At 42.1% G+C, this 24,655-nt stretch overlaps 1 long non-coding RNA gene across 5 annotated transcripts in view; it reads right to left on the reverse strand.

Annotated features, from left to right (window-relative positions):
- LOC121436804 overlaps positions 1-24,655 on the reverse strand; it is a 41,185-nt gene that overhangs the window by 8,126 nt on the left and 8,404 nt on the right. For 3 of the 5 annotated variants that reach the window (XR_005972815.1, XR_005972812.1, XR_005972814.1), the window contains exons 3-4: positions 5,495-5,648; positions 1,354-1,475 (exon numbers count right to left, since the gene is read on the reverse strand). This is a non-coding gene — a long non-coding RNA (uncharacterized LOC121436804). Of the gene's footprint in view, positions 1-982; positions 1,040-1,353; positions 1,479-5,494; positions 5,649-24,655 lie in introns of those variants that run through there. The other 2 variants (XR_005972816.1, XR_005972813.1) reach the window with 2 other exon arrangements.

Raw genomic sequence — 24,655 nt, forward strand, 5'->3', positions numbered from 1 at the left:
TGATTTGGACCTTGAGATTTATGTCCGGTGCTCCAATGTGGGTCTCTGTCTCTGTCTCCTTTCATCGCCTGCTGAAGGTTAATATTCAGGAGGATGCCTATATGTTTTTCTTTGGGTTCTCCTTATTTAGCTTCTCTAGTATCACTCATTATAGGCTCAATGTCCTTGGTTTAAGGCTAGAAACCAAATATGAGTGAGTACATCCCATGTTCCTCTTTTTGGGTCTGGCTTACCCCACTCAGGATAGTGTTTTCTATTTCCATCCATTTGTATGCAAAATTCAAGAAGTCCTTGGTTCTTACTGCTGAGTAGTACTCTAATATGTATATATTCCATACTTTCTTCATCCATTCTTCCATTGAAGGGCATCTAGGTTGTTTCCAGGTTCTGGCTATCACAAACAATGCTGCTATGAACATCGTAGAGCATATACTTTTGTTGTATGATAAGGCCTCTCTTGGGTATATTCCCAAGAGTGGTATTGCTGGGTCCAGGGGTAAGTTGATCCCGAATTTCCTGAGAAACCGAAACACTGACTTCCATAGTGGTTGCACAAGTTTGCATTCCCACCAGCAATGGATGAGTGTACCCCTTTCTCCACAACCTCTCCAACAAAGGCTATCATTGGTGTTTTTTATTTTAGCCATTCTGACAGGTGTAAGATGGTATCTTAAAGTTGTCTTGATTTGCATTTCCCTGATCACTAAGGAAGTTGAGCATGACCTTAAGTGTCTTTTGGCCATTTGAAGTTCTTCTGTTGAGAATTCTCTGTTCAGCTCAATGCCCCATTTTATAATTGGGTTGGTTAGCCTTTTACGGTCTAGTTTCTTGAGATCTTTATATATTTTGGAGATCAGACCTTTGTCAGTTGCGGGGTTGGTGAAGATCTTCTCCCAGTTAGTGGGTTGCCTTTGTGTCTTAGCGACAGTGTCCTTTGCTTTACAGAAGCTTCTCAGTCTGGACAGCCATCAGAAAGAAGTGGCTATGCCACACCCCACTTCTCAGGTATTGATTCAGTGTCTGTTGTGGACCCAGATATCTAACATTTTAATAAGCATGATTTAGTGTCTGTCGTGGACACAGATATCTACCATTTTAAAAAGCACTCCCTGCAAATGTGATGCAGTAATGCATGGCCCTTTCGGGGAAATGGTCTGATGGGGATGGCGTCCATTTCAGTCCTGGTCATTTAAAGGAACCCATGCAGACTTCTGTCATCTGGGGAGTCTATGAATGCCATTGTTCTACAGTGTGCTGCTCTTGCTGCTACCTGCTCAACAGGATGTGTTCCTACAAGGCATCACAGACCTGCTGCTGGTCACACGGATGGGAAGAGAAAAGGAAATGACTGACCTGGTGAGTCCCACATGATCTTGTCACTCTTGCTCAGGTAACAGGCTGACCAGACCACACCACATTTGGTTCTTCTCCAGGAGTTGGTTCTGCATGGAAAGTTCACTGTTTTCTCCCCTGTTCTACTAGAAGGCAGAGAAGGAGGAGAGAAATCTCATGGAGAGGGGAGGAAGGCAGATGAGAACGCTCATGCACTCTACTGTACTGAATATAGGGATGGAGTAGTCTGTCTGCATCCAGTCAAGTCAAAGATGTGCAGTGACATCTTCCTCTTCTTTGTTCATCTCACAGACCCTTCCTATACAGACACACACACACACACACACACACACACACACACACACACACACACTCACACACTGGTGACACTGATGACTCACATACTGGAAACAAGGGCTCATGTCAGCTTCTTGTCAACCTTCTGTGTGTACTCTCTACAGTCTTGTTGTTCTTCTCATAGAAGAGACCTGACATTGACAACCTTGAAAAGGAACAAACTTGGAGGATGAACACCTGACTCCCAAACTCCTTATAAACATAGAGAAATGAAGACAGTGTGCCTCATTGGTAATTACAATAAGACAGAAAAGAATATGAAGGGGACAGAAGAGTCACACACGTGTGAGGGGACACCTTTAGCAAAGACACAAAGACACTTCAGTGAAGCAGGCATATGCTGGTCACCGAGTTTTTCTGGGACTGTTGGTGGTTATAGGAGGTACAGCCCAGCATCGTGATCAGCTGCCTAAGGATAACCCTGTTCCTTTGATGACCATGACCTTGGTAAAGCTGGATCTATGATTAGGCTGCAGAAAAGAATTTCAGGAAAAGCCAGAATGAAGCAAAGCTTGTGAGCTTATTCATGCTATGGAAGAAGCTCACATAGTATAGGGATGGCTCAGGAATGAAGGCCTGAGTGAGGACTAGAGAGACTTGAGATTAGGGTGTGTGAGGAGGGCAGGAGAGTGAGAAATGTGAAGATTTTTATGGTTCTCAGAGTTACATTGTTACATTATTACATTGTTTGAAAATTACATGCTTTGAGTCTTTGAAATGGTTCTGTTTTTCCACTTGAAGAAAATATACAATAGGTTATTAAAAGTAAAAAATAAAAATGCTTTTAAATGTTCTTATCCCTTTTAAAAAAATTTTAGTAAATTAAATTGTAAGGTGAATATGTGATTCTGCCAACATTCTGGTCCTAAGTAAGCATAATTAATTAATTTTTTTAATGTTTTTCACAAGGAAGTCTGTGCACCATCTGAGTGAATACCTATTGCTCACAGAGGACACCAGAGTTTGAGATCTCTCAGAACTGGAGTACAGACAGTTGTGAATCATCAGGTAGGTGCTGGGTATCAACCCTGGATCCTCTGGAAGACATCCAGTGATATTAAAGAATGAACCCTGTCCTCGGACCCTAGTTTATTTGCTGTATTTTTTAAACACTATTTGGGATGTCTTTAGTACTACTTGCATTATATCTGTGGGTAATTTCGACTCTATCAGTTGGGTGGAGGCTTCTTGAATGTCAGTTAGAAAAATGTAAAAATGATCACAGGGCCGGGTGGTGTTGGCTCACGCCTTTAATCCCAACACTTGGGAGGCAGAGGCTGGCAGATCTCTGTGAGTTCGAAGCCAGCCTGGTCTACAAGAGCTAGTTCCAGAACAGGAACTAAAAAGCTATGAAGAAACCCTGTCTCGAAAATCCAAAAAAAAAAAAAAAAATGATCACAGGGTGAGGGGCTGTGTATTCCCCTCTCATATCCCCTTCAATGCCCTGTTTTTCTGTCTTATTATGGGACAAGTGGGCATCCTCATGGACAAATATAAATATAGACAAGTTGTTTATCACCGGATACAAAAGTCAACCAAAATTAACAAATGATCTACATAGGACTAGAGAGACATCTCCGAGGTTAAGAGTGCCTTTGGCTATTGCAGAGGACCTGACTTCAGCTTACAGTCCCCATATGGTGGCCCAGAGATACCTATAACTCCAGATCCAGGGGAGCTGACAGTCTTTTCTGGTCTCAGCAAGCATCTGCATTCAAATGTGCATATGGCACACACAAACAGATAGGCAGATACCCAGTAAATATTGAAAGCAAATCTAAAAGGTAATTAATCCAAAATACAACCTAAGCATGAATCTTGTAACAGAAAGCAATTGAAAGAATTATAGACAAAATTCATAGATATAACAAACCCCTTTTATGAAAAGAAGAACTGGACTGTTAGGACTTCCATAAAGTGAAAAATGTACACTGTGATATAAAAGATATTTTCCCTGCCTGGGAAAAAATGAATGTAGGAAATTGTGTATTAGATGACAGCCTTATTGTTTCCAGAATACAGAAAGCCTAAAAAAGAGTCACTAAGAAAATACACAATTCATGAAATAAAAGTTGTCCAGAAGGGTGAGTAGATGCTCCACTAAGCGGAACATACAGCATCAACATCCTTAACACTTAGGGAAGAGAGACAGGTGATTCTAGGGGACTCTTGACACCCCCACAAAATATTCAGAAATAATAATATGAAGACCTGGCAAGGTTGTGGGGGATGAAACTATCATACTGACTGCTGGTAGCCATGGGAAATAGGACAATAACTTGGAAAAATATTTCTCAGTTTCTTGATATGTTAATTGTCATTTGACCAAAGCTGTAACAACTTTCCTGATGGAGCAGAGCTGTTACTTTGAGGAAAGCTTTCCCTGAAGCAGATCTGTAAGCTGCTAAGCTTATACTGACTTTGTGGTATTCCTTGCATCTGGACGGCCAGGATCCCTTTACATTTGAGCTGAAATGTTTACACTACACATATATGTTTTTAATTGTACTCATTGTCTGGCAGAAAGACATCTCCACTCTGCCTTATGGCATCCAGGTCCAGAAGGTACTAGCCAATCACAGTCCAGCCAGAGTCCTCAAAGCCTGGTCTGGCTGGTAGACAACCAGAGGCCTGCCCAGAGCTACAAGGCTTCCATTACAATGAGCAAAATGTGTGGTGGAGAAACAGGAGAGAAAGAGTAGCGGGATGGTTCATGTGCTGTGAAAAGAGGGGGAATAGAAGGTGGTAAGGAACAGGCTGAGGGGGTGGTCTTCTTGTCATTCATGGTCATGGGGTCATCAGGACCGAGGTTGCTACCAAAGGTCATTTCTGGGTCTCTGTTCTTATTGCAGCTTGGGTCTATGTTAACATCCATGGTCCACGCTGCCACCAAAGGGCACACAGGAGCCTGGAGTCTGGGCTGTGTCCTCTGGCCTTGTTGGGATCTGAGCGCTGTGTTGCCATTGGAGTGACAATGATCTGAGAGACCCGAGCTGCCAACCTGGGCCATGGTGTTGTCCATGCCTGAGCTGCTGACCAGGGCCATATCTGTGACCCAGCAGTAGCCAGGGTCTTTGTCTTCCTGACTCCTGTTACCAATGAAGGCCATGCGGATGCCTGAGGTGTGGGCCACCACCTGAGGCCACGTTGGTGTCCAAAGGCTTTGCTGCAGCTGGTGCCATCCTGATCTGTGTGGTCTGTGAAACCACCCGGGAAATGGTGACATCAAGGACGAGTTGTTGCCAGGATCATGTTGGGTCTATGGTCCTACCAGAGCTAGGGTATGTGCTGATGTTTGTGGCCCATGTTACTACAGGGGGCCTTAAGAGCCATGAATGATGATATCCAAGGGCCAGAGTGAGCTGGTTCTGCCCTTTGGTGGACATTGTGTCAAGAGCTGGCCCTGACTTTCACAGGAGAGCTAGTCCCACACCTCACCATGGGCATTGGAAAACTGGGCCTGGTGCCATGGGCATAGGTGAGCTGGCTTCGGCCCTATCCTTAGGCAGGCAGCTGATCAGCTCAGCTACCACCCAGGTCCATATTGGGGTTCTTGGCTTGGCCCATCCTAACATCTACACCATCTAAGGCCTACTGGAATGCTGGAATTGACTGGTCCTGGGGAACAATACCTGCAGAATCTCTGTTACGTGGGGTGACTGCAGGATATCCTAGAGGAGTTTTGTTGAGGGTCCCATGATGATAGTGTACCAGAAACTAGAGGCCATGAACAAGTTCAATGACTCATTGCAATGAAAGTTTACAAGTAAATATGTTGGACAAAAAGGTATACTGTGTGACTCACCTTATATGTAGATCGTATTAAAGTGTAATAGAAGCCCGAGTACTGCTTCTGATGACTTCAGTTGGATCCCCAGGACTCACATTGTGGAAGCAGAGAAATGACTCCTGCAAGTTGTCCTCTGACCTCTACAAGTACACTGTAGATCATGTATGGCCTTGCCAGACACACAAAATAGGCAGACAAATAAATGTAAAAAATGTAAATGGACATAACTTACCAAACACAAAACAAAAGCCAAAAATAACCGATGTTCTTATTGCTGACTGAAATAGACTCTAAAATGATTGCTTTTTTCAAGACATATATCTGAAACAAAGGCATTAAAATGTTAACTTGAACACTTAAAAAGAAGTAAACACATACCATCCAGGAACGAGTTATTAGAAATCTAGAGTTATAATCTTAACGTTTAAGAAAGAACTAAAACTAAAGTGGAATAAAACAATTTTAAAACATGCAGTAATGTTATGTGTAAAATTCATTAGGAGAATGCAAATCTTTCATACTTATATTTCAGTCACACAGCAAAATATGGATTGAAGGAGAATTACAAGAAAGTATAAAAGCCGATTAATAATTGCAGATGAATGCAAAGTAGTTTTCTCAATGTGACCACAATCATAGGAAAATAATTTATTAAATGAGAGGCCCTGCATAACCTAACCTCAAAGGCATATGCCCTGGGAAGACATATGGAACTCTTAAGTCTGATATAATCTTTTTTGTTGAAAGCATGGATTATTCCGTGATGGGAACTTCATTTGATGTGTAATGCAGTTTCTCCCCCTTTCCTTATCAGCATTTACAGGTTATTATTGACAGTCAGAAACAAATGAGAGAAATGTCCCAGAGACAAGTCCATGGCCATCGTCACAGATATCACACGCAAAAGACATACATAATTTTGTAGCTCTCACTATCCTGTGTGTGGTCAGAGATGAATCTGTTTTAACGTGGTTGTACCCCTTGAGCTCTCAGTAAACACCAGGGAGCTAGGAGAGTGAGAATGAGAGGTGTCGTGTGTGTGTGTGTGTGTGTGTGTGTGTGTGTGTGTGTGTGTGTGTACAAGAATTCCTTGGCAGAGGCTGGTCTGCAAAGCCTGGTTGATTGACTCTTAGACCTGCAGTGATATGGAGATGGTGGAAGTCGCAGTCCCAGGGCCTAATTACAATTTCCTTTGTGTTCTCTTGAGCCCATGAGTAGCCACTCCTTGGGCCCCCTGTGTTGGACTTACTTAACACCTTGTCACTAACAGATGACGTTGGACCTGACATTTAAAATATCAGAATATGTCTCCTTATCAAAGCTTTAAGTTTCTACCAGTCAAAGGACTGCTTTTCATCACATAGCAGCTAGTGCCTGTAGCTGAGGTTTCTCTGCTTTACCATAACAGTCTACTTAATATTATCACCCATGTACTTAAGGAGAGACTATAGTTTCTTCATTCTGTGATTATAAAAACTTCATGAAACTGTTTCCACATTGTAACTTGCAATTTGTACTAACATAAACCTGTCTCACTCATGTTTACTCACATATATTTGACTCCAGAATGAACTCTCTTCTTCCTTCGAGGTGAGAGCTGTGTGTTTACATTGACATTTGTTAGTGTGTGTTGTGTATATACTCATGCTTGTGCAAATATGTCCCTGGATATATATGTGTGAAAGTTAATCACTTACTGCTGTGATAGGCTATGTGTTATAATTCTCCTGGTCCTCTTCAATGATGACCTGGTGTGTAGTATACTGCTTACTTATCTCCATAGTTCTTTACTCATGTGCTGACCGATATCAGTATGGCTCAACACCCATTTTCCCAAACTGTTTTCCTCTATTGCTGTTCTCTATTTCCATGCTCCCTTTGTCCCAGTATGGCTAGAGGAATCCTTTTAAGATGGTATCTGTGTTCATCTGGTGCCTCTGGAGAATTTCCTGGGTCTACGCATTGTACTCTCTGAGCCCCTGTATGGAAAGGAAGTAATGATGCCTACCTCAAAGAATCATTTTCAGGGCCTGAATGGAGAGGAAACAAAACCTGTGTATTTTTGTGGTTGGCCGATTTCCCTTGCCCCCTTTGTGCTGCCCATGGAAGGCTGTGGCATGAAATTAGGGGCCTGAGTGCACACAGAGAAGGGGAGTTCTTGCCATGGGAATGGGAAATGCACAAGCTCACATTCCCAGTATGTGTCTGCAGTCACAGTTATCACTGTATATGCCCAGGGTGGTGAGATGACCTGGGAGGAGGAAAAACATCATTGTGTACCTTCCATTGATGTCGTCTGCACAGACAAGGCACCATCATTCCATCCCCTGGGATTTATGTGCTTCCTCATCCTGGTTTCCTCTATTTCATGAGTTTTCTTTTCCCTTCTGCTACCTTCTAGTGTAAACATAAAGGGAAATATCTGCAACCCAGAAGCAGGAGTTTGTATGGAAGAACCCAGTGTGCTGTGATGTCTGCCAGACCGGACAGAACATTGGGACAAAAGGGTGAGTTAGATCCCTTCCCCCATCCTTATCCATTCAATATAATAACAATACCTCATCTTCTGTTCATTAGCAATCCTGAGGTTAAACATGATCCTGTGTGCATAAATGCCTTCTCATCTCAGCTGGATAGAAAGACCAAAGCACTTTCGAGTAAGTATGTTACAGCAGCTATCCAAGATCTCCCTGATAAGAGCTAGAGAGTGGAACTCAAACATTGTGATTGCCTGCGAGTCTAACCCTATTTGATATTATTGTAATTATAGCTCCTTCACAATCACCCCTTGTAAGAACAAAATCTACAATACATTTACTCTATGTCTATAGAGGACCACATCACATCACTATGCTTCCTGCTTAAAACATCACACAGAACTGAGAGATATTAAGAGGAAAATGAAATTTGTGTTTTGTTTAATCATTTTCTGCATTGATTTTATTTTTCCTTCTTCCAGATATTTCTATGTTTCCTCTATATGTAGGGATAGGTCCCGCCCCTTGGGGGGCGTGTTCGCCTCGGGCTAATGTCTGCCTATAAATTTGGTGAGCATGCTCCCAGCCATTGCTTCTGCTTTCCTGGTCTCCTCTGGAACGGTGGTTCTGTAAGTCTATTTCTACATTAAAGCTATAGATATATATTTTTTTACAATCTGTCTGCATTTGTTTACGCCGTTACAGATTGGCGCCCGATGTGATGGACTAAACCCACTTAAAAAACCTCAGAAGGCTTACAAATAAGGGAGAGAGAGTTTAACACAGATTTTTGCTGTTCGTTGGTGGCATGCTGTAGAGAGATTTCCTGATTCGGCAACAGTAGCAGAAAAAACGCTGTGTCATTTTAAAGTGCGACTTCCTGGGGCTGTGCCGCCATTGCGATCTCTTTCTGGCTCCTGAGGGATACAGAGCTTTTGAATAGAGCATTTGGAGTAAAGTGCTACGATTTGTTTGATGGCAACTAGACTCGCTGTGTTCTCGGGTCTGCTCTGCTTGCTAGAGGCAAGCAAGCGCCTCATCTAAGAGAGGCTTCCTGACTCAGCTTCAGCTGCAAAACCCTGCAGCTCTTAAGAGGTCCTGCCACGAAACACTTAAATGGTGTTGACGAAAAGCTGAACGCATGCTTTTCAGTTTTCAGCCGTAGCAGAAAAAAAGCTGCGCCATTTAAAAATGCCGGGAATGCAATCTTGTGCAACCACTATGGAAGTCAGTGTTTCGGTTTCTCAGGAAATTCGGGATCAACCTACCCCTGGACCCAGCAATACCACTCTTGGGAATATACCCAAGAGATGCCCTATCATATGACAAAAGCATTTGTTCAACTATGTTCATAGCAGTATTATTTGTAATGGCCAGAACCTGGAAACAACCTAGATGCCCTTCAATGGAAGAATGAATGAAGAAAGTATGGAATATCTACACATTAGAGTACTACGCTGCGGTAAAAAACAATGACTTCTCTAATTTTGCATGCAAATGGATGGAAATAGAAAACACTATCCTGAGTGAGGTATCCCAGACCCAAAAAGATGAACATGGGATATACTCACTCATAATTGGTTTCTAGCCATAAATAAGGGTCACGGAGTCTACAATAGGTGAATCTAAAGAAGCTAAGTAAGAAGGGGAACCCAAGGAAAAACATATAGTTATCCTCTTGGCTAAGGGAAGTAGACAAAATTGCCGGGGAAAAAATTGGGATCTTGGGGGTGGGGTGGGATGGGGGTAAGGGGAGATGGGGAGAGAAAAGTTAGAAGGGAAGGAGGTCGGGCCTTGGGAAAACAGGAGGATTGGGATAAAGGAAGGTTAGACAGGGGAGCACGGAACCACAATTCTTAGTTAAAGGAGCCACTTTAGGGTTGGCAAGAGACCTGACTCTATAGGGGCTCCCAGGTGCCCAAGCCGAGGTCCCCAGTTAGTTCCTTGGGCAGTTGAGGATAGGGAACCTGAAATGACCCTATCCTAGAGCAATACTGACGAATATCTTGCATATCATCATAGAACCTTCATCTGGTGATGGATGGAGATAGAGACAGAGACCCACACTGGAGCACTGGACTGAGCTCCCAAGGTCCCAATGAGGAGCAGAAGGAGGGAGAACATGAGCAAAGAAGTCGGGACCACGAGGGATGCACCCACCCACTGAGACAGTGGAGCTGATCTATTGGGAGCTCACCTAGACCAGCTGGACTGTGACTGAAAAAGCATGGGATAAAACTGGACTCTCTGAACATGGCGAAAAATGAGGGCTGATGAGACGCAAAGGACAATGGCACGGGGTTTTGATCCTACGTAATGTGATGGCTTTGTGGGAGCCTAGCCAGTTTAAATGTTCACCTTCCTAGATATGGACGGAGGGGGGAGGTCCTAGGACTTTCCACTGGGCAGAAAACCCTGACTGCTCTTTGGACTGGAGAGGGAGGGGGAAAGGAGTGGGGGGAGGGGGAGAAGGGTGGGAGGAGGGGGCATAGGGTGGGAGGAGGGGGAGGGAAATGGGAGGCTGGGAGGAGGTGGAAACTTGTTTTTTTTTCTCCTTTTCTCAATAAAAAAAATAGAAAAAAAAATAAATAAATAAAAATAAAAATGCCGGCTTTCTGGGCTGTCCTGCCAGGGCAAACTCTGACTCTTTTATGCAGGCAGTTCGTGCGGTTTGCAAGCACAGGCTGCTGAAGTATGCTTGCTGGCAGGGACCTTGAAATGCCATAGAGTTGTGGCAGTAAACATGGCTACAGCCAGTACCTCAGCCATGAGGCTGGAAAGCTAAGGAATGGGCTGGATCCAGTCGGCAAAGCCACACCTTTAATCCTACTGATATTGCTTGGTAAATTAAAGACTCATGTGGTCAGAAAAAGAGAGATATACAGTAAAGAGAGATTCAAAGACAAAGAAAATTTTTAAATGGTTTAAAGTGTGTTAAAAATATATGCAGACTAAAAGTTGAAGTTCTTAAAGTAAAAAACAAAAAAAGGAAGAGAGTTGTTGTGTGTGGTAGCACACGCCTTTAATCCCAGTGCCTAGAAGGCAGAGACAAACAGATCTCTGTGAGTTCAAGGTGTAGTAGTGTACACCTTTAATCCCGAATGCCTGGGAGGCAGAGACAGGCGGATCTCTGAGAGTTCAAAGACAGCCTGGTCTACAGAGTTACTACAGGTCAAAGATACAGAGAACCTGTCTCAAAAAGCAAAGAGTTAAAAGTAAAAATAAACAAAATAGAGGTTAAAACAAAGCTGCACAAAGATGGAAAATACACAGAGAATTTTGATACTGTATGCTATTATGCTCTCTTTGAATTATTTGAATGCTGAGGAAGGAGCAACAGCTGCTAAAAGATATTTATTTATAAATGCTGCTGAACTAATCCAACATAGATATTTAGAATTTGGATCTAAGGATATGATACTTTGGAAAAGAGATTCTTCTTTTGTTTTCACAGAGGATCAGACCTTGTGGATTGCATTTATCCCGATATGGTATGATGGACCACGCCCTCCTGAAGGGTTGTTGTGAACATCTTCAGAAAATTGCTTCGCTCAACTGCCAACTGAGATGAAACTAGCACACAGGTTATACCATGAAAGACCTAATTAATGACGCCCCCATTCAGCAGGAAGCAGTTTGGAGAGAAAAAACTGCGCCCATGTTCCCAAATATTGTTTATAAATGTTCTTTTACATTTAAAGGGGCAAATGATATAGGTATGAATAATTTGCATTGGTATGGATTTTAAGGTCAATTTGGTTATATGTATATGTATTTCTTGATCTTGATTAAGGTATTGTGATTGTGTAGTTCATTTAAAAATATAATGTATAATTAGAAATATAGATTGTTAATTGATAATCATAATAGTCAAGTTTGTAGTCATGTTAGTTAAGATTTTCTAGATGTACATAGATATATTTTAGATAGGCATTCTTCATATCTTTCAAAGATTATAGAATATGGCATTTTAAATGTTTTAATAACTTAGGACATTTTATGACAATGAGACACTCTGCGCCTGGCAGCACCAATCTACTTTAAGAGGAAGATGGGCATCGAAGAGGCACCTTATGGAGTTTGATAGCCATTTGGGCAAGAAACTGCTCTTGCCTGGACTATTGCATAAACTGGACACAGAGAACCCACAGAGAGAGGACTACTGAACTTGCCTAAGGTGAGATGATCTTTTGGGGTTCCTGATTCATGAAAGAGTCTGCGAGACATTCTGCAGGACACAACAGATAGTGACTGAACTGACTTTGAATTTTCCTGCTTTATGGAAATGTCTGCTGAATACCATGGGCCTGAAGGCTGAAGATGGATGCCCCAACGGTACAGAGGAACCTTGGGTGACTATCCAGGCAGCAAGATGTCTCTGTCATTTCTAGAGTTTTAAAAGTTGCTTTTTTCTTGTTTGCTTAGGTAGTATTGTATCTTTCTGGAGTCTTTGATGGAGTTAAGAATAGTTAGTTATAGTTATAGTTTTCCTTAGTTATGATAAAGATTATTGTAACTTTTACTTGATAACTGTTTTGTTATATGTAATTTTGCTATGTTAAAGTTAAAGCCTTTTTTTTTTGTTTAAACAGAAAAAGGGGAAATGATGGAGGAAGGTCATTGGCTAATAAAGGAACTGCCTTGGCCCATTTTATTGGTTAGAAGATAGGTGGGAGGAGTAAACAGAACAGAACGCTGGGAGGAAGAGGAAGTGAGCTCAGACTCCACAGCTCTCCTTTCGGGAGCAGACGCCTGAGAGAGACGCCATTCTCCTGGCTCCTGGGCAGACACACGCTATGAAGCTCAGGCCCAGGATGGACATAGGCTAGAATCTTCCTGGTAAGCACACCTAGGGGCGCAACACAGATTATTAGAAATGGGCTAAATTAATATGTGAGAATTAGCCTAGAAGAGGTTAGATAGAAATGGGCCAAGCAGTGATTTAAATAAATACAGTTTGTGTGTTGTTATTTCGGGTAAAGCTAGCCGGTGGTGGGAGCTGGGTGGTGGAATGCAACCCGCAGCACCCCACAACATCTATAGATTTGCTTCTGTTTGTAAACTTCCTTTAGTCCTTTTTAGCAGTATGTCTCATATTGAGAAACACTTATGTTTACTTTTGATGATATCTTTTTATCTCCACTATAACCCTGGAGAATAATATATGTAGACCAAGAGATTCAGATTTGAAAATTGCTTCTATTTCAGCACTTTAACAAATATTGTGCTTTATCCCTTGGACTACATGCCTCATTGTAATTACGTGGTTTTCTTTTTGTCTTTTTTCTTCTACCAAAAACAGAATTCCTTCAACGTGATCTCAAGGTTTTTTTGCTTTTATTTTCTGAAGTTTGCCTATATCAATCATTTCATGTATTTCTTGGGTTCATACGCTACCTGGTTTAATCAACACTGTTTTAGGCATATCTCTTTGTGTTCCCATCCACAAGTAGTTTGCACCTTCTGTTTTCATGGCCCACATATTTCACTGCCCTCTCTTTTCCATCCTCTTTTAAGCCCGTGTTCTTCTCCTTGTAGTCTAATTCTAGTTTCATGACCTGCAAGCATGACCACACACAGCCAACTCATAAACGAATTCAAGTCTTGATTCAATATCTGAGAGAAAACTTGGGTCTTTTATCCTTACTGAGTCTGGTTTGTTTTACTGAGCTTCTGGAAAACGTGGGTCTTCTCCTACATTTATGGATGCAAAGAGTTCACCATTCTTGGAATATTTTTCTCTTTTTGGGTTAGCCAGGATTTCTACTGCTGTGAAAGATGCCATGACCAAATGCAAGGTGGATAGGAAAGGGTTGATTTGGCTTCACTTCCACAGCACTGCTCACCGTAAAGTTAGTCAGGACAAGAACTTCAGTAGGGCAGGCACCGTGAGGCAGGAACTGGTACAGAAGTCATGGAGGGGTGCTGCTTACTGGATTGGTCACAGGGCTTGTTCAGACTGGTTTCTTATTGAACCAGGACCACCCTCCATCAGTCACTCTTAAGAAAATGCTGTATGGATCTGCCTACAGCCTGATCTTATGAAGGCATTTTCTCAGTGAGGCTCGCTCCTGGCTGAGGACTCCAGATTGTTTCAAGTTGATGTAAAACTATCCAGCACACTTGGGTACGCTTTATCCCTTCATTTATGTATATATTCATCTGTGGCTTGATTTTGTTTTGACATGTATTTCTAGCCGGCCTGGAACTCACTATGTAAAGCAGGCTGGACTGGGACTTTTCATCATCTTCCTTCCTTTTTCTCTTTAGTGCAGAGATTTTGGTCACTCCGTACCACACTTATCTTGCAGTTTATTTTTCTAACCCCTTCATTTCTAAACTGATGATTAAGTATTATTTTATTTTACATAGTGGACAATTTGGGTTTCTCTCTGAAGGTAAAGAATAATCTTATTTCTTTCCAAGAAAAATCACAAAATGTAGGCAAGCTGTAAGTTTCGGTGACTGTCAGGAGGAACAAAATGGACTAGAGGGGTAGAGAAGGTCATTGCCTTTGAGTTAAGGTTCCAGAATTCAGGAAGGTTCAATAAGTAGCTGCATTGGTGGTGGAGCACGTTTAGGACAATGGTTTTCCCAAAAAGAACGAGATGTCCACAGTGTCAGGACAGGCAGGCTTAGGATTTTTACTGGGGTCTGGAAAAAGTAAAAAGAAAAGTGACAACTTTGATTTATAATTCTGAAACGGTAAGGGGCTGGGTAAATTGTTCTGTTCTTGCTTCTTTGTTTGTTTGTTTTTTGACTTGCAGATGGCTCAGTAAGGAAAAGTGCTTACTTCGAGGGCAAGCCTGATGATCTGAGTTCAGATCTCAGAGCCCATGTAAAAGCCAGATGTGGTGCTCACATCTGTAATCCCAGGATTCCTACAGCAAGATGGGAGGTATAAGCATGAGAACTGGCTGAAAGATTGTGGTCCAGGGACCCTGGAGTACACAGTGGATGCGGCAGAAACTAGAGAACTCTGCCTCAAAAGGTTGAAGACAAGAACTGGCTCCAAAATAATTTGTTCTCTTACCTCCTCTCTTGTACGATGACATTTCCATACCTGTGATCACACAAATGTGTGCTCACACGCACACAAACACACACACACACACACACACACACACACACACATTGGTGTACTTAGTACTATAGATCTCTAAGCAGCTGTCATGGTGACCAATTATTTGGGGTTAAAAAGTGTGTGTGTGTGTGTGTGTGTGTGTGTGTGTGTGTGTGTGTGTACCTTTCAGGGAACCAGTTCCAAGGTGCATGTGTGCCGATCAAAGACAGTTTGTGATGATTGGTTCCCTCCTTTCACCTCATGGGTCTGGGTATTGAACTCAGTAGGCAGGCAGGATTACATGTGCCTGTCTTTTTCCATTGAGTCACCTGCAAATTGAAATATTTCAATACATATGTGCATTTGTATACAAATTTAACAGCTTCATGTGGAGTTGGTTTTGGTGAATCTTCCATATTTATCTGGAGAGTGAGTAGGTTGTCTTCTATCAGGTTTCAGAAATTCATTGAGCTACATATAGGATCTACAGGGAAATTAGCTTTCATAAATCTTTTCAATGTATTATTTCCCATATGATTATTGTTGCATCGAAAGCAGTGTGTTCCAATCTACTATTGTTCCTGAGCTTTTCCTTATCCGTTGCATTAGTCAGATCTCACTAAAGCAGTGGTTCTCAATCTTCCCAAAGTTGTGACCCTTTCTTTAATACGGTTCGTCATATTGTGCTGACCTACAACTACAAAGTTATTTAATTGCTTCTCATAACTGTAATTTTGCTATTTTTATGGACAACAATGTAAATATCTTTGTTTATCTATGGTCTTATCTGATCCCTGTGAAAGGGGTCAAACTCAAAGGTTGAGAATCACTGCTCTAAAGAAACATAACTGATAGAATGTGGTCAAGCTAGTCCATTAAGGGCTATTGTCCCTGCACAGAAAAGCCATAAATGGTAGTTGTTCAGTCAACAAGACTGGATGTCTCAGAGGTTATCATTTGGCATGGGAGTTCTAGAGGATTCTTAGGGACCTGCTATTAGTCTTTGTTCAGTATTGGACTCCCCAAAACATAGGTTCACCTCCAGCCAAGGCCTCAGAAGCAGGGTAGATGAACTTGTTGGTAAGAATGAGGGCACACAAAAGCAAAAGCTTTCCTCTTCCATGTTATTTGATGTGGTCTTCCAACAGAGATGTTGCCCAGATTAGGGTGGGTCTTCTCACCTCAAATAATTCAGTGAAGAAAATCTCCAACGGGAGTGTCCAGATGCTTGAGTTTTAGTTGATTTCAGATATAGTCAAGTTGAAAACCAAGATTAGCCATCACATTCCTCAAAAAAAAACCTGCCCATGATTGCTATTTCCCTTGAAAAAGTAACATTTTGCCACTAAAGTTGAGCCCATAGAATTATTGTGGGTTTCAAAGATATCTCTTAATTGCATATTCTTTTGAGCATTTCTCAAATATCAGAATTTTTATCTCAGGTTTCCTTTTATTTGTAATTGGCTACTATGTTTTTGTTCATTTCTAAGTGTTCAGTGTAACATTTAAGGGGTATGTGCTTTAAAAGTCAGTAGTTATCTTAACAGGCAACCTGAAGAGTATTTTCTTTGCTTGATAAATTCATATACATTTACATTTCTTATGATATCAGTACGCTTGGTCATTTAGAATCATCTCTGTTCTATTATATAAGTAGCACTTACCTTAATGATGTCTGTGAGATGCTCTGTATCCTAGATACAAGAATTCCTTGATCTTGTGCATGGTTTTCAAACTTGTATTTTCCCATCAGGGCATTGTCTTCATTTATCAACCATTACTTGGAAGAGTGTACATCTGACACTTGATGGATGTCCTAACAACACGCTTCTCAACTTATGAAAAGAGGTTTGTTATATCTAAGAAGTTTGGTTTTTATTGTTTTTATTGAGCTATACATTTCGCTCCGCTATCCTACCTTCCTATACTCTCCCCTTCCTCCTCTCCTTTGACCCCCCCCCCCACGGCCAGTTTTCTCAGGAATTCTTATCTTTTTCTCCTTCCTATGTAGACCGGCAATGTCTCTCTTCCTTCTCTAGGTTGTCTGGGGTTGTGGAAAGTAAGCTGGTTTTTCTTTGCTTTATGTCTAAAAGTCACTCATGAGAGAGTACATATTACATTTGTCTTTCTGGGTCTGGTAAGAAGTTTGTTTTTAATCCATGTTCCTGAGCTTGAAGGTATTTAGGTTGTCTACTTATTATATTGTCTATTTAGATTGATTATTCAGTTTTAACTTATTTTTATTTTTCGTCATGAGATTGGAGTGTATTTGTGTGTGAAATATGTACACATGAATTCACATGCCCATGGTGGCCAGGAGAGGACACTGGTTCCCCTGGATCTAGAGTCACAGAAAATTGTAAGCCACTCAGGTCCTCTGCAGTGGCACAGTGCACTTTAACCCCTGAGACATCCCTGCAACCTTACTTAGACCTGCTTTCTCTCAGGGTGCATTCTCACAGAGCCCAAAGGTCTTCAAAGGCATTTTGCTCTCAGAAAAAGTCTAGGGCACAAGGGAGGATGGGCAGGGCATCTCTATATGCAGCTTGTGCCAGATTGTGGTCATAGAAACCAAGATGACATTTATGGAACACAAGAATACATGACAAGGACAGCAGACGTTCCCCGCCCCCAATAATGGGACTGAGCTGAGAGTGTGAGTGCCCTATGGTGGGGGCTGACCCCTATGGACACAGGAAGATAAAACTCTTAGATGCAAGCCAGAAAATGCTGCTTCACTTCCTGAGGGAGAAAGACATGGAGGCTTCTGGATATACAAGCATGTACCCGTCCTGATTCAGAATGACCATAAACCATTTTCTGGGAAAAGGTGGGGTGTTTGTGGAAAATAAAATAGGCATCAGTGCCTGCACTCGCCCAACTCCCGGCTCTGTGAAAAGGGATGTGAATGGCTCATCCACAAATCTCTTGAACCTGTAGTGATAATGCCTGCTTAAACCATCACCAGTGATAAGCGTGAATGTCTCAGATGGATGTGAAAAGACTCCTTTGACAGACTTGCTAAGAATGTGATTTGAACATAAAAACTTTTATTGATTTTATAGAGCTATACATTTTTCTCTGCTCCCCTCCCTTCTTCTCCCCTCCCCTTTTATCCACTCCCATGGTCTCCATGCTCCAAATATACTCAGGAGATCTTGTCTTCTTCTACTTCTCATGTAGTTTAGATCCGTGTATGTCTCTCTTAAGGTCTTCATTGTTTTCTAGGTTCTTTGGGATTGTAGCACAAACTTTTCTAGATTTTAACAGAGACTTTTCTCTGGGCACCAGGCTGGTGCCAAATACTTAGAAATGTACTTTAACAAATTCTGTTGATTACAATTTCAACATAATTTCTTTATAGATCCTCTGGGAATTTCACATCATGAACCCAAATCTGTTTGTTTTGAGGTACCTGCATATATGCCCCTCACCCAACAAGAGAATAAGCCACTAAAACAAAGGTAAAACAAACGAAAATCTGAACCCAAGCCAACGACCAACCTCTTTGCCCCTCGATCTTTCCCCCCCATACAACACATCTGGTCATTCATCTTAGTGGCATTGGGATCCTTGGTGATCACATACCACACCATTTTGTCCAATCAGCTCTTGTTGCAAACATTTATTGCAATAAGTCTTTTGTCTCATTTGTGGCCTCTGGTTTCTGGTACCCATCGTCAGTGTACCCTCACCAAAACTCACCTCAGACATTCCGGGTCCACCATGAGTAATGGAGATCATACAGGTATCATTCCAGAAGACCTGTCCCTTTACGAGTTCCAGCCAGTTAATGATGGGGGAGATGTTAGGATGGGCCAACCCAAGGCCCTGAATATGGGCCTAGGATGTAGTTGAGCTTGTTAGTCCAGCCCACTCGAGATACCCCCCTCAGGCTAGGGGCAGAGCAGCTGTCCTATGGCCATGCCATCAGCACCCGTTCTTGTGAACAGACTTCACTGTGGTTTCCCAGCCACCCAGACCCGAGTAATCACACAGAAACTATATTAACAAAACAGCAGCAATGCAGGCCCCACAGATCGGCATGGCCCCAGTGTCATCATGACACTCAGACACCAGCATGGCCCCAGGTGGTAGTCCAGATCTCTAACAACCACATGGCCTTCAATGCTGACAAGAGCCATGGACATGAACTCAGACCCTGGCCTCTGTAGGGCCACAGAGCCAGACAAGACCCTTGGCAGCAGCTCGGGAATGGACAACACCAAGGCCCCGGTTGGCAGCATGCGTCTCTCAGATCAGGGACACTCCAGTGAGAGCACAGCCCTAGGACACCAACAAGGCCAGTGGACAAAGCCCAGACTCCAGGCTTCTGTGTACCCTTTAGTGGCAGCATGGACCATGGACATTAACACATACCCAGACATATCAATTAAAAACAGCTTGAGTCCTGATGGTTGGCGTGGTAAGAAGACCACCCACCTCAGCTTGTTCCTCACCACCTTCACGTCCTCCATTGTCCCTCTTTTCATAGCTCATGAACCATTCGGCTGCTCTTTCTCTCCCATTTCTCCACCACACATTTTGCTCACCATAATGGCTTCCTGGAAGTACCGGGTCGACCTGTGAATGTCTTCCCGCCAGCCCAGGCTTTGACAATGCAGGCTTGCCTGTGGGTGTGTGGCTCCTGCCTGAACAGAATGGTGTCAGGCAGCCTGGGGATATCTTCCCGGCACCCAATGACTGCAATGTTTTAAAAATTGTGTGTATATGTTGTAAACATTGCTGCTCAGATGGAAAGGGATCCTGGCAGTCGGGAGGCAAGGAATACCACAATTCACCATAAGCTTAGGAGCTCACAGCCCTGCTTCAGGGAAAGTTTTCCCCAAATGAACAGCTCTGCACTGGTAGGGGAGGGTTTCCCCAGCCAAGTTGTTGCAGCTTTGTTGTTACAGTCTCTGAGAGATTGGTTAGTTTTTTGCCGAATTGGTCAGTGGAAGAGTGTGTTTCTATGGCTTTGGTTTCAGGGGCAAAGTGTGTTTCTTTCACTGGCCTGTTTAAACTTTTGTCTGTGGTTTCAGGGCCAGTGAATTGATTCTAATCTCAGGGTCAGTGTATGTTTCTTTTGCTCTGGTTTCAGGATCAGGGTGTGCTGCTTTGGACAGAAATGGGTGTTGTTTCCCCTAGAAACAGATATGCAGTCCATTGTGGTCCACCAAGTGAGTGCTGAGAACCCAGCCCAGGTCTTCTATAAGAGCAGCAAGTCCTCTTAACCATGGAGCCATCTCTGAAGTCCAAGTCATCGAACATTAAACGTAATTACTAGTTTTCTACTTTTCCCCATAATGACAATAGACATCTTCTTATACTCAGGTAGGTATAAGTTTCATTATTATTTACCAATCCATAAAGTTTCATTTCTATGTTCCTTAGGTTCTCAATCCCAACCACTGCCCTATCCTGTCTGCAGGAAAATACAACAATCTGATATTATAGATAAATTTATATATGCTGGAATGTATTAGGATAGAACCAGAGTTCAGAGACATCTGGCCTTCATTCATCTTGAATATATGTTTAAATTTATCTATTTTGTTGCCCATGATAATTGTTCATTCTTACTATTAAATGGTGTCGCAATGTATAGCTACGCTGAAAGTTTTATAATTTAGTTTTATTTCATGTGTGTATATGCTCGCCTACATATAGGTATGAAGAGCAAATGTATTTCTGGTGCCTGTGGAGGCCAAGAGAGGGCATTGGATCCCTTGGCACCATAGTTACAGACAGTAGGGAGCGCCATGCCAGTTTTGGGAAATGAGTCTTTTACCTGTTGGCTATTGTTTAGGTTGTTTTCAATTTCAGTGTCTTGTATATAAAGCTGGTGTGAACTGAAATAAATAAATCATTAAAAGAAAATATGTCCTCTTTCTCCAGGTTATATATTTGGGAATGTGATGGCCAGATGACAATTAACATATGAAGACATTGGGAAATACTTTTCCAAGTCTCTGTCCTGTTTTCCATGGCCACCAGCAGTGGGTATGAGAGTTTCATCCTCCACAACCTGCCAGGTCTTTGTATGACAAGTCTTTATTTCTGAGAATTTTATGGGGGTGTCGACAGTCCCCTCAGAGTCATCTGTCTCTCTTCCTTAAGTGTTAAGGATGTTGCTGCTGTATGTTTCTCTTAGTGGAGCATCTACTCACCCTTCTGGCCAACTTTTATTTCCTGAATTGTCTATTTTCTCAGTGACTCTTTTTGAGGTTTTATGCATTCTGGAAACAAGAAGACTGTCATCTGATACACAAGTTCCAACATTCATTTTCCCAGGTAAGAAAAATATGTTTCTAACATATATTTGGTAGAGTGGACATATTCTCACTTTATGGAGTTCTTAACAATTCAGTTGTTCATTTAATGAAAGGGGGTTTGTCATATCTAAGAAGTTTATCTATAATTCATTCAATTGTTTTCTGCTACATGATTCATATTTAGGTTGTATTTTGGATCAATTACCTTTTAGATTATTTTCACTATTTACTGAGTGTCTGCCTGTATGTCTGTGTGTGCCATATGTACGTTTGAGTTCAGTTGCCCACCGAGACCAGAAAAGACTGTCAGTTCCTCTGGATCTGGACTTATAGGCAACTTTGGGCCTCCATATAGGTGCCTGAAACTAAAGTCAGGTCATCTGCAATAGCCAAAGGCACTCCTAACCTCGAAGATGTCTCTCTAGTCCTGTGTAGATCATTTGTTCATTTTGGGTTGACTTTTGTATCCTGTGACTAACAACTTGTCTATATTTATAGTTGTGCATGGGGATGTCTGCTTGTCCCAAATAAGACAGAAAGACAGGGCATTGAAGGGGATATGAGAGGAGAAAGAGTCTCTCACCCTGTGATCTAATTTATATTTTTATAACTGACACTCAAGAAACCTCAACCCAACTGTTAGAGCCGAAATTATCTACAGATATAATGCAGCTTTTTCTAAGACATCTCAAAGAAAGTTTTAAAATAACAAAATATAAACTAGAGTCTGAAGATAGGGTTCATTCTTTAATTTCTCTGGATGTCTTCCAGAGGATCTAGGGTTGATATGCAGCACCTACCGGATGGTTCACAAGTGTCTGTAACTCCAGTTCCGAGACATCTCAAACTCTGGTGCCCTCTGTGGGCAGTAGGTACTCACTCATGTGGTGCATATATTCCCTGTGGAAAAACATTAAACAAATAAAAATAAATTAATGAATTGTGCTTACTTAGGACAAGAATACTTGTAAATTCACCTAATAACCTTACAATTTAATTTACTTAAAGAAATTTTAAAAGGGATAAGAACATTTCAAAAGATTATTTTTTCATTTTTGACTTTTGAATAACCAATTGTATAGTTTTTCCTAATGGGAAAACAGAACCCATTTAAAGACTCAAAGTATTCTTACATGTAATTTTAAACAATGTAACTTTGAGAGCCATAAAAATCTTCACATTTCTCACTCTCCTGCCCTCCTCACACACCATTGGCAATGACACCCAATCTCATGTCTCTCTCTAGTCCTCACTCAGGCCTTCATGCATGAGCCATCCATATTCTATGTGAGCTTCTGTCCAAAACATTAATAATCCCACAACCTTTGCTGTATTCTGGCTTTTCCTGAAATTCTTTTATGCAGCTTAGTCATAGATCCACCTTCACCAGGGTCAAGGTTATTAATGGGACAGGGTGATCCTCAGGCTGCTGGTCACTGTACTGGGCTGTTCCTCCCAAACACCACAGGGAGTCCCAGAAACACTCGGTGAAGAGCATATGCCTGCTTCACTGAAGTGTCTTTGTGTCTTTGCTAAAGGTGTCCCCTCACACATGTGTGACTCTTCTGTCCCCTTCATATTCTTTTCTGTCTTATTGTCATTTCCAATCAGGCACGCTGTCTTCATTTCTCTATGTTTATAAGGAGTTTGGGAAGTCAGGTGTTCATCCTCCAAGGTTGTCCCTTTTCAAGGTTGTTTTCAAGCTGCGGTTCTTCATATTCCTATGAGTTCCAGGATAAGCCCATTAGTTTATGAAAAGTCTGTTGAGAGTTCTCTTGGTATTGCACTGGATCTACAGATCTGTTTAAGGAGAACAGACACATGCATATTCCATCGCATGAAGGTGATTGTAGCGTGAGTTCTAATTGGTCTTAATAATAAAATCGGGAGTCAGATATTAAGTATTTGGAGCTATAAGATCAGAACAGCAGAGCAGCCAGACACTAGTTCTTTCCTCGACAAAATCCTCAGACCAAATGGAGCATCCTGTCTCTACAAGACCTCAGACTGACTGCCTGAATCTCCTATCTCCTCCCACCTTATAGTCCTCTCTTGGCCCAGCCATATCCCTTTCAGTCTCCATCGCCCTAATGCTGGGATTAAAGGTGTGTGACACCAAAGCACTTTGCTGAAAGATGTGAGTCACCACTACCTGACTTTGTTTATTTTTTAAACTGGATCAATCTTATGTAGCCAAGGGTGGCCTTGAACTCACAGAGTTCTGTTTCTTAAGTGTTGGGAAAGGTTAGTGACAACACTGCCTGGTCTCTATGGCTAACTAGTGGCTATCTGCACACACTGATTCTCAGGCAACCTTTATTGTCATGGGACAAACAAAATATCACCACAGTACTAACCACAGTTTAGTACTCATGTGTTTTCCCATGAGTCACGCAGATTTTAGCAGTGTATGCTATGGACTGTGTACAGAGGGGTGTTTGATGGATGGTTCTTACCATATGGATTATTACCATGACTCCTGCTAAGGGTTGCTCTGACACCTACTTCCATGTGCAGTTACTAGTCTAAAAGCATTGCTTGTCTTTGAGTAATGTTTCACTTTTTTCTGTTTTGCTTATTAATGTATTTACTCATGCACTTGTGTCTACTCAGAAACACCCATTTTTTAAAGGAGTACTCCTTTGTCATCATTATATATTGTGATGCTTAAATTATCCCATAATGTGCCCATGGGAGGACACACATTCAGGTGGACCTGCTCTTCACTTGTTATCTGCCTAGATCTCTGGATTATCTGACCATCCCTGGAAGACTGTCACCAGCAAATGCTAATTGTCAGTGACACTTTGTGTCCTCTGTCTATCAATGTCTGGTCTCTTCTATGAGAAGAACAGCAGGATTGCAGAGAGAACACGCAGAATGTTGACAAGAAGCTGACATGAGCCCTTGTTTCCAGTATGTGAGTCATCAGTGCCACCAGTGTGTGTGTGTGTGTGTGTGTGTGTGTGTGTGTGTGTGTGTGTGTGTGTGTGATGTATACATGGGTGTGTATAGGAAGGGTCTGTGAGATGAACAAAGAAGAGGAAGATGTCACTGCACATCTTTGACTTGACTGGATGCAGACAGACTACTCCATCGCTATATTCACTACAGTAGAGTGCATGAGCGTTCTCATCTGCCTTTCTCCCCTCTCCATGAGATTTCTCTCCTCCTTCTCTGCCTTCTAGTAGAACAGGGGAGAAAACAGTGAACTCTCCATGCAGAACCAACTCCTGGAGAAGAACCAAGTGTGGTGTGGTCTTGTCAGCCTGTTACCTGAGCAAGAGTGACAAGATCATGTGGGACTCACCAGGTGAGTCATTTCCTTTTCTCTTCCCATCCTTGTGACCAGCAGCTGGTC

The sequence above is a fragment of the Microtus oregoni genome, unplaced genomic scaffold (genome assembly GCF_018167655.1).
Source record: "Microtus oregoni isolate MIOR12 unplaced genomic scaffold, Mior012 000050F_003, whole genome shotgun sequence".
NCBI lineage: Eukaryota > Metazoa > Chordata > Mammalia > Rodentia > Cricetidae > Microtus > Microtus oregoni.